At 31.2% G+C, this 11,611-nt stretch overlaps 2 long non-coding RNA genes across 2 annotated transcripts; one reads left to right on the forward strand and one right to left on the reverse strand.

Annotated features, from left to right (window-relative positions):
• LOC110921560 lies at nucleotides 1-1,826 on the forward strand. The gene is made up of 3 exons (XR_002582455.2): nucleotides 1-402; nucleotides 633-1,019; nucleotides 1,520-1,826. It is a non-coding gene; the product is annotated as an uncharacterized LOC110921560 (long non-coding RNA).
• Nucleotides 1,827-6,723: 4,897 nt separating this feature from the next.
• LOC118489331 lies at nucleotides 6,724-7,560 on the reverse strand. Its single transcript, XR_004887274.1, has 3 exons — nucleotides 7,470-7,560; nucleotides 7,249-7,368; nucleotides 6,724-7,147 (listed from the first exon to the last, which is right to left on the reverse strand). It is a non-coding gene; the product is annotated as an uncharacterized LOC118489331 (long non-coding RNA).
• Nucleotides 7,561-11,611: the final 4,051 nt, after the last annotated feature.

Here is an 11,611-nt window from a genome sequence, read left to right on the forward strand (position 1 = left end):
CCCTATGCTCTCCATTCTTCTTCGATTACACACACACCCACCCCTGAATCCCACCTCTTCACCAGCGATTAGCTGGTGCCGGCCGAAATTCCCGCCACCGGCGCCCCCTCTCTCCGGCCATCGCTCACCCACAATCACCTGCAACTCCTCGATCACCTGCAAACACCCCCCCTTCATCTCATGTCTCCGGCACACATACACCACACGCACACCCTGGTTTCTTCCGGCAACGAGACGAACAGAGAGAGAGAGATCGGGGATCGACACGGAAGACCAGAGTGAGAGAGAGAGAGGAGGAACACGCTGACGTCACTCTGGCGGCCGGAAACGGCGACGAGGCAGATGACGCCACATGGAGATGATTATGATGACGGTGCCGTTGATGATACCCTGATTTCTCCGGTAAGAGCACCTGCATTTCTTCGATTTTTTTTTGGGTAAAAATTTCTACTTAAAAACAAAGCAGACCTATTACCATTTACAGTTTACACATTCAGGTATACACAATTCAGGTACGATGCTATGTTGATAGTAAAATTGTCAATTTCTGCTCCCAGTTGGTTTTATAAAGTCAAGGCGACACTCATCTGGTACCAAAATGGATGATCATGTTGGTTGTTTGTATTTTGCAGCTGGTTCATTGAACCTTGGCAAACGACTCTGTGATGTTGAGCCTTGGCAACCGGTTGTTCTACATGTGTTCTTGGTCTGTGATGTTGTATACATGCAGCCATAATGGGATAAATGGTTGGAGTTAAACAATCTGAGTCATTAACCTGATGTTAGACTAATATGTATGAATTGGATTAAGAAAATAGAGAGGAAATTGGCTGGTGATGATGATGCGGGAAACCCTCACCTGACCCCTATTTACGTAGACCTTCACTCTCATACTTATTTACGAACTTCTGAATGTGTATTGTCTAAGATTTGTACAACTACTGAAGGTTGGTGTACAAAGCTCTTCATAGCATTTGTGTGAAACATTTAGAGCTTATTTACACTTTGGCTCCACAGAGGTATGTCTGTTTCTCTCTCTCACACAACAATTTTTATATGTTTGGTTATTATAATTTATATGTATTGAAAGTGAGGTCTCGAACTCTCGGCAACCTTCCTGGCGGCGCCAGGTGTTCGGCCAATCATCTTATTCCCGAGGAGATTCATATTCCCACCTATCCTAACGAAGGAAGCAATAGAACCGCTTCCCACTACTAAGGAAGTAGCTCGGAGTCGGTTTGACTGGAGGAGATTATTTGGGGGTGAAAGTTTAAATTGTGTGATTTTCAGGTGTTAGGTTATTAGAGTAGTTTTTGTTAGCAATGGCGACTAAAGCTTCGTGCTTTTTTTCCTAGGTGTGATATGTGCTAAAGTTACAACTAAAATGTTTCCTTTAATAACCGTGTGATGGTTGAATGTAGTCAGTTCAAAACTTTATAAAGACATAAAAATATTGAACTTTAAATGATTTATGTTTGTTGTTCATTGTTTTCACAATCTGCATACATTTGGTTTGTAGAGAACAACTATGGGTGAAATTATGAGATCTGGTAGAAAGATGTGTATACAAAGGAATGCCATTAATGTATGAATGACATGGTAAAAGGTATTGGGGAGCATCCATGGGCTTGTAGGGATAATGCATGTATTGATGGACATGGTTTTAACTGAAGATGAGTTGAAAGATATAAAAAGTATACTTTTTTACATGTTTAAGAATCCTATTCCCGAGTGGAAGTTATCCATCGAGTGAAGGTAGTGAATCTGTCTGTTTGGTGCATTTGTTTGTGTTTACCTGTTTTATAATATCCGTTTATTTGTTTTGATATCCCCGCCAAGTACACGGGTTTTTTTATTTGATAAATCGAAAATGTGAAAGAGGTTAGCGCGCGAAAACGAAAAATGAGGGGTGTGTTGGGGTTAACTATCGGGTGATCGTGGTAGAATCCGCAGCGCAACGCGCGCGGGGATTAATCTAGTTAACATCAATAAATCATTCTTACATAGTATAAAGACAATGATAATAACATCAAACACTGACACCATTCAACCACATATTTAATTAAGTTTTTTTGTACCATTACAAAACATCTACATAAACTAAACCATAACAAACTAACCAAAGTAATAATGTCCATCACCACAACCATCAAAATGTAAACCACAAAAATACTAACAAACAACTTAGCAAACCATAGCTGTTATAAACAAAATGCATACCATTCTTGCTTAGATCGAGGTTACATCATTCAAGACAATCTTCTTCTGGGAAGTCACATAAGTGAAGTGCAGCATATGACCAAATTCCAAGTGGTTATCTGCCATGAACTTCCTCCAACCATCAATGACGTAACGTAATGTACCACTGTTTAGCTCGGTCTTCGTTTCATAAACCTCAACATCCCCGGTCATATTTTGAACAGATAAAGGTTGCAAGTTATCAGAAAGTCCTGCTCTATTTACAACTTCAACAGGAAGACGCTAAATGCGTTGAAAGAAAGACAAATATAAGTCAATAGAAAAAATGAAATAAATATGTTGGTAATTCATGTAAAAAAAACATACCAGCCTATAGTCTCCTTTACGACTAAAGTTGAAGAATTCAGCATCCATGCCATCACCAAAAACTTTTCTTGCATTTTTTGTCATCTTCTTTCGATGCTTCACATTTTGAACAGCCTTTGCCGGTTTCTTTCCTTTGTTTATGAAAAACAAATATGTAGAGGTGGTTAAGAGCAAATATAGTATATATTGTAGAATTAAAGTTTTCTTGTATAAAGAGTATTTATGAGATTGGCTAACAAACTGCTTTGTCTTATTTTCAATTTAATTGTTAATGTTAATGTATGTATATACTATGATATTAGGGAAACTTTATTTGGATCAATAAATTTTTACAACAATATTTTTCAAGTAGAGAACAAAAAAGACATAAGTTTATTGGATTTATAAAGTTATAAATTAACATATGATGATAAGGGAACGACAACTAAGCAGTCAATGACAATAAAAACGGATATTAGATAAATTGTGAAAATACATTAAATAGTTCATACCTTGACGTAACCAGCAGATGGACGATATGAACTACAATCAGATTTTTTAATACGTTGTCGGACTTGGCAATCTTTTTTCATTTTCTCGACTGTCTCAGATCCGTCAGCAATAACTTTAGCTTTTCCTTTTCCTTTAACCTGTTGTGAAAGAAAAATGTTAGCACATCCAAGTTTTTACATCTTAAATGTTTATTGAAATCTATAGATATACGATTCAAAGAAGACATAGCATTAGAAAAATGTGGTACACTTGGAACTTGCGAACGTATGTTTGTAATACACAAAGCTGGTGTTATGTTTAATTTGTTTGCCCTCGTGGTACGTCGTGTTGATGAAGAAGAATCTTGCAAAACATTTGTCTTCCTATTCTGATTTGAAAATGCTCCAGATGAATAAGTTACATTTCTCGAATAATTAAAATTATTTCCTAATCAAAAAAAAAAAAAAAAACACAAATATGATAATACAAATAAGTATTTAAAAATAATTTGTTGACATCTTTTATGTATTAAAAAAAACAAAATGTGAAACATCACCAAGTAGTCATTGTTTGTTTTTGGTTTACAAACGTGGTATTATGTTTTCTCTGTTTGCAAATGGTGTATGGTTGGGTGTTGTATACTGATCTTGTAGTACATTTCCGTTCTTCTTCAAAGTAGAAGGTGTTATAATGGAATAAAATTTTACATATGTAACAGTAAACATTAGAGATCATACAGTAGTTATAAAATTACTTTCTTTATTGACAAAAATGTGAAATCTACAACTTAAATATGATTAAATATATTAAATACATATATGCATAGAAAAATGATAGAGAATTTACCTCTAACAAAATAATCCGGAAGTGCTGAGGTATATTTTGATTTTGATTTCTTATTATCAAGATGTAGTTTTCTAATTTTCTTATTTTTATATTGTCGCATGATTACATTATGATAAAAACTTAAAATAAATGTAGTCTCATAAAATAAAGAATATAACCAAACATAATTTCAAACCAAATATATGATTGGATAACTCAAAATGTCATAATATATACACATACCATAAAAATGTCTTGAAACATCAAAAATTCAAAACCACAAAACAAATTTCCAATAGTCCAATAACAAATAAATTGTTTTTTTATTATAACCACCATTTGCCATATCTCCTTTATCAATTCTTGCCTACATCTTCGTCAAGATGATTTTTCTCAACACACACGTGAGGCTTACTTGCTGACGACCCCAATCCCTCTTCAATCAAATAAACATCATCAAGGTTACACTTCAAATCAGAAGATGATTGCTTCAAGTCACCCACGTAATCCTTTGAAATAGGTGTGGTGTTATCCCCAATGTAAGAATTACCATCCTTAAAAAATAAACAATTTTTAATAATACAACTATTAAAAGTATATATAAGTATATTTTTTTAAGTTAAACCTTAGAGCATTCACCACCAGCAGATTGGAACTCAGAATGACTCATACCAAAGGAATCAGAGACATCAAGCTGTAAGAAAATGGAAAGCAAAAGACAATTTGTTCAACATATTTTAAACGGTTTTGAAAGTGCAAATATATCAATAAAAAATCGCTTACTTGGTCACTTTTCCATTTTTTGTTGAGCTTATCCAAGATGTCATCATCAGTGGTAACAACTGATATTCCATAATTCTCTACAGCATTGACAATATTAAAGTCTGTTACTTTGATCACGAAAGCACACTTTAGGTTAACCAACGTTTCAAATTCAACTGGGTATTCTCTTGGAATCTCATTTGTCTTCAGTAACTATATTAAAAAAATATAATGTGATGATAGAATAAATATATAAAATTTTAATTTAATTAAATATAAAGTAGTACTAAATATAACCTCGTCCTGAATTTCTATAAGTTCCTTTGCAGTTTACCCAACAAACTTCAACACCTCATGGTCAAACAATGTAAGTGTCACCGTACCGGTTGAATCTTGAACCCGGATAGGTATTTTAAACCTTTAAAAGAGTATTTAAATAATTAACAAACATACACGAATAGATAATATAAACGACGTACGTTGTTGAATCAACAATAATTAGAATTATGAATAACAAACACTTTACCTGGACAATGGGAAAACTTCTGTTCCATTACAATCCTTGTAGGAACATTGATACAACTTCTCATCTCTAACATCACTTGTTCCATCATCCTTATCATAGGTTTCAAACTTTTGCTCAACTTTGGACTTGCAATAGTTACACTCATCATAATACCACATCTTATTTGAAACGATTGCTACGATAGTTCCAACAACAACCACTTTCTTTAGCTGTTTATATAATAAAAGAAAAAAATTCATTAAAATTTTGTAAATATTTGAAATATAAAACATGAAATGTTAAGGAAAACCTCTATGATTGAGCCAAGATAAGCAATTGGTGAAAAAACATCGTTGTTTAAAAATTCATCTTCCACATAACACATCATATATGACCCAGCATGGCTACTTGACTCAGTTGAAGCAGCAAGTTTTGAAAGAAACCTACATAAAATTTTGAATAAACAAAAATGTGTAATTAAGAAAAAATACAAACAATACGTAAAGTTGATAAAATTTTAAAAAAATAAATAAATAATAAGACTCACTTTTCCTTGAAGATAGCATCTCATCAAAATTGTCGTTAATGAAAAGTCGTGAACCATCAAAGTTATTAGAAATGCCCCATTTACCTATTTTTAGGTAAAAATAAATTAAACAATAAATCAGATATATATAAAGTAAGAACATCTATATACATTGTATGGTATAAATTGTGCTATGAGTAAAATACAATTATTACAATTTTATATATTTTACATATTTTCTATATATATAGAGAGAGATATATAAAATATATAAAATATAAAATGATGAAAATTACGGCAATTTCAAGTGTATATCTATAAGATTATATAAATAAAGTTTATAATGAAATTAAACATAAAAGATACATTAAAATTATTAGTCTACAAAAATTAGATTCCATATTACCTAAAAATGAATGTAAATTAGTAAACAAATCAATTTAAGTAGCATACTTTTATATTATATAACACCATGATTTCAAATAATGTTTAACATATTTTTGTTTAAAAATCGATAGAAAAAATCACAAAATCTATATATGTAAATAAATTATTACTGTTTCCTTTTTGGTTTGACATAGATAAAATTTTCGAAAAATATATTATGTAAATAAAATAATATAGATTTAAAAAACCTAATTCAATATAAAAATAGAGTAAATAAATCAATAACATTATTTCAGTATCGGTTTGGAATAGGTGCAGAAATAGTATATGACATGTTAACTGCTACTTTATGAAGTTTAATTACCAGGTAAAAATTTATTTTTAAAAAATAACAAATCAACAGTGAAGATACTCTTTTTAAGATTAAAAAAAACTTAGAACAGTTTTATTGGTATCGTACAAATATATTTAGAGGTTCGTATGGTTGATTGTAGGAATCAATGTCATAACCAAAACAACTTTTTGATGTGAAAATAAAGAAGACAAATATTAAAAGGAATGTAATACCAAAATGCTGTTATGCATTCAAACCAACACAAATATATATTTGTCAGACTTTTCACAAAAGAGCTTTGTTTACGTAACAACAGTTCCACCGATAACATATCCAACTATCCAGCTTCAACCATGTCAACAACAACTACAAACTACCAACATAACCGTCTAACCATACTTGACTAATACCCATCAAATATCAATAAACAAAAACAAACCACCACATTAAATGTTCATCCCAAACAAAGCAAAAAAACCACAATTTCAAACAGTCACGCACGACCTCTTTTCTTTGTCGTCTTGTGTACAACTTTGGTCAACATCAAAAGCTGCGAAGACTTGACGTACTTAAAGAAAAGAGTGGCGCCGAACCAGATGTGATTTGATTTCAAGAAAGATGACCACTTGGTAAAACCATACCTGTAACCATCACCAGACTTCTCGGCTCTTGTTTTCATATCAATTAGCTCACGCCTTAGGTTCTTGATACTAACGTCACGCAAGTTGTCAACAGAAAGACAGAGATCACACGAAACATCAACAGGTAAACGCTGAGAAATGAACAGAACAGATTAATTATTAAACTTATTAAACAAAAAATTTGTAGACATTTAATAAATAAAAATGATTATAACCATATCAGAACATATACCAGTTTGCTTTCAGCAACTTTGGTGAACTCTAAAAATGAATTGGTTTTCGACCTTTTGACTTTATGTTTAGGACGAACAACGCAGTGGTGGATCTGCAAGTCTTACGCTTTTGGTTTAACCTAAATATTAAAAATATATAAAATAAGTTTAATAGTTAAAAAGAACTATAATGATTTCATGAATAAATTTTATTGATAAACATTATACAATGTGTACTTACAGAAATGTTTTCAGCCGGCTTCATCATATCAATGTCAACACACTCATTCTTGTTATGAATGTCTGAACGCGTACGATAGGCGATATTATCGAAATCCATATCAAGCTTGCTTTTGCCCTAAAACAAAATAAAAACAATATGATAAAGTAAAAGACATAATATGATACAAAATAGAATTTACATATTTAAAAAAATATATTAAATTATGTTATTAGTTCATATAAACCTTTGGAGAAACGGTTTCATCACCACAGAGAACCTTTGATTTCCCTTTCGTGTCCAAAGACATGGTATGTACATGCAATTTATTTTTTGGTATCAAGAAATTATCGAGATCCATATCAGACCTGCTTTTGACCTAAAAGAAAAACAAAACAATATGATAAATTATCAGACTTGCTTTTGACCTAACATATATTGTACATATTGAAAACAAATATGAAATTATGTTATTAGTTAATATAAACCTTTGGAGAAACAGTTTCATCACCAGAAACAACCTTTGAATTCCCATTCGTGTCAAACTTCACAACAATGAATAATGAACAAATAAATATATAATGAAGTAATTAATATTAATAGAATCTATATAATATATAAACAAACTTATAAAAAAATATTACATGACATTGAGAGGTAGCAGACGGGGTATTTTTCAAAGAATCATTCTGTGTATTCCAACCATCCTTGAACTACATAAAATAAAATAGTAGCACAATTATACGTATCTGATAGATATAATAAGATCTGTTACTAATCTGAACTTATACACTTACCAGGTTCTTAGCATCTTCCATCTCAATTTGAGCAGCTATATGTCGATCAAACTTGGAGTCATCAGTGTCCTAAAAAATGATATCATAAATATAAAAAAATAAGAATACAACAATGTAATGGTTATTAAAGTTTGTTAGTATATATTAAAAAATAGTTATATACATTAACAATAAACTCAAAATTTGGAAGTTGAAAGTCACCAACACTATCTCCAGAAAGACCTTGTTCAACATGACTTTCGTTAGTCTCATGCTTCTCCTTTTGTTTAGACTACATATAAAAAAAATCCACATTAGTAACAATGTTAAAATAAAGTTCAACTAATAAGATAGTATTAATAAATAATTAATAACTAATAATAAATTATATAACACTAACCGCAGTCAATAAATCAAATCCTTCATCTCCATAAATAGAATCGTCCAAAACAATAACTTCAACTTTCTTGAAATATATTTCAGTACCTGTTAAGTGATTAAAAATAGATACCTCGAAAGTTTTATATCCAACACTCGTAAACAACATAGTAGAGCGAGTATCTAACGAAAGATCGTCAATCAGCTTAGAGAAACCATCAGTGAAGGCACTTCTGTCGGGCCATCCCTCCATCTTAACATTCCAATACCTATTTCCAACATACAGAGTTGCCTCTCCACCTTTAAACCTTTTCCCGTAAAAATCTTTCTAGAATTTGTCAGCCAGGAGCTGAAAATTATTTACAAAATAACATAAACAAACCTTAAAAAAAAAATTCTAAAACAGACTTATTATATTATAAATATAACTTACAATAAAGGTATCATCAGGAGCAACCTTAGATATGAAGGAGTTCTCGAAAACGCATGATTTAAATACAGAAACATAAAATGTCGATGTTCCAATAGCCTTGACCAATAGATAATCATTCTTTTTGAGACCAGAATCTTTAACGAATTTGGTGAATCCATCACCTAAGACAGGTCTCGAAACATTTCTTTTAAGTCTAACGACCCAGGATAAGTCATCATCAATAAGTTCAAGACATTGACCATATGGAACTTTTCCTCCCCACAATAAGCCTTGCAAAATCATACGGTATTTCCTATGAATCGAAAAAAAAACATATAAGCTTAAATAACTTATTGTCTGTTGATAAAATGAAAACCAAAGAAACATACCAAAAATATAGGATCATAGTCATCAATCAACTTTAAAACGAAGGAGCGTTATTTTTAGGATCCATAACTGCAAAGGAAATAAGGAATTTAAAAAAAATATATAACGGTAACTTATTTATAGAAACAATGTCAAATTACAAAAACCGAGTTATAATTGGGAATACAATAATTAACCTTAAAAACAGTAATGTGTTTATGGAAACAAAAACATATTTAGAAAGAAATTAAAGGTATCTTTAAACCTAAATAGAAAAACTCATAACTGACAAAACTAACAATATGAAGTTCAAAAGATAATGACATAACGTTTCAAAATTATGCCTAAATAGAAAATTTAATAAGAAATAAGAAAGAGTATACATATCAAAAAACAAACAATACCAACAACATTTAACTAACCTCTTTTGGTAGACGAACATTCCGAGTCCGAATTTCAAAAAAGATTGAGGGTTCACCATGGGAAAATACAAACAATAAATCATTCAGAACATATATTACTAATTTAAAAAAAAATAGTGACACAAAATTTAATAAGAAATAAGAAAGACTATACATCAAAAAACAAACAATACCAACATTTAACTAACCTGTTTTGGTAGACGAACATTCCGAGTACGAATTTCACAAAAGATTGACGGTTAACCATGGGAAAATACAAACCATAAATCATTCAGAACATATATTAGTAATTTAAAAAAAATTACTGAACAGAAAGGATAAAATTAAATATTACAAACTTAAAAAAGATAAAAATATATATATAAAATTTAACTAACCTCTTTTGTTTGAGGAATTATCGGAATCCGATTTTTATCACAGATTACGGATTCACAGAAAAACAAATTCAACAAAATTCAATAATTGTCATAAATGGGGAAGATATGATAAACAACTAACTAAAACAACATACCTTTAATTTTTTTTGATCGGATCTACAGAAATAAGAACAAAGAAAACGTTATTAGCAATTGAAACAATCTTTACAAAATCAAATTTGTATACAATCGAATAACATAAATAACAACATACCTTTAATTTTTTGATCAGATCTACAGATATCAGAAAAAAATGGTTTTTAGCAATCGAAACAATCTTTATAAAATCAACTTTGTATAAAATCGAATAACATAAATAACGCAGATCTTGGTTCGATTTGTTATATTTACCTTCGATTTGATCCGGATTCTTGGTTGAAGATTGTGATCGAAGAAGTTAGGTAGAAGAGAGAGATTAGAGAAAAAAGGTTGTTCGTATAAAGATGGATAGGGACAATAAACAACATACCTGCAATTTTTATGTTCAGGTCTGAAAGAAAATAATCGTAGATGAAGTTAATAACAAAATAATTAGTAGCGAATAAAAGAAAGATCCAGAAACATCTAAATAACATCTAAAAACAGTTGCAACCTTGGATCTCTATCGAATGCTTCAAAGAATCAAGAACACCATTAGGTTAAAGTGATAGAAGATGATTGTCGGTAGGTGAGATTTTGTGCAACTGATGGAGGATCTTGCTGGTGGCGATAGGAGGGAGAGAGAGTGCAACTATGTTTTTTTAGGGTTTGTGGATGAGTTGTGTGAAAAAAGAATGAGAAAAAAAGAAATATAAAGGATCCATTAATCCGACCCATTTTCTTTCGGATCCCTTGTCCAAGAAGAATTTAGTGTATTTAAAATGGTTTCCCTCCTAAAATCACCATCTACTCCACCATAAGATGCCACATAAGCAAAATGGCTTCACCATTCAATGACATATAGCCCAAATCATCTCATTTATTAATATATATAGATGTTTGTTTTGGTTTTTTTATTTTTACTAATTGTTTTTTATCTGAGTTATGACTAAATGATGATTGTGAATTATTTGAGCAGATGATGCTGATGATTGTTTTACAGTTGTTTCCCACATCATTGTTCCAACATCGTTTAAAGTATGTTTTTTTTTGCTACTCTAATTTTGAAATTTTGAAATTTTAATTTTGAAGTGATCTACTCTAATTCTCACTTTATATTTCAGTCTAATTGTCACGGCCCTAGCCCCGGTTTGACCCGGTCCAGAGCCGCGGGACAGGAACCCCGTGGTATTTAATTTAGGCGACAGCGGAAGTCTTTAATACAGGATCTAAAAATGCCCGTTTACTTTATTACATAATTTAGGGATAAAACCCTGTAATTTACAATAAAGTGATTTCACTGGGAAATCTTTAT

Source organism: Helianthus annuus, chromosome 17, assembly GCF_002127325.2.
Source record: "Helianthus annuus cultivar XRQ/B chromosome 17, HanXRQr2.0-SUNRISE, whole genome shotgun sequence".
Lineage (NCBI taxonomy): Eukaryota > Viridiplantae > Streptophyta > Magnoliopsida > Asterales > Asteraceae > Helianthus > Helianthus annuus.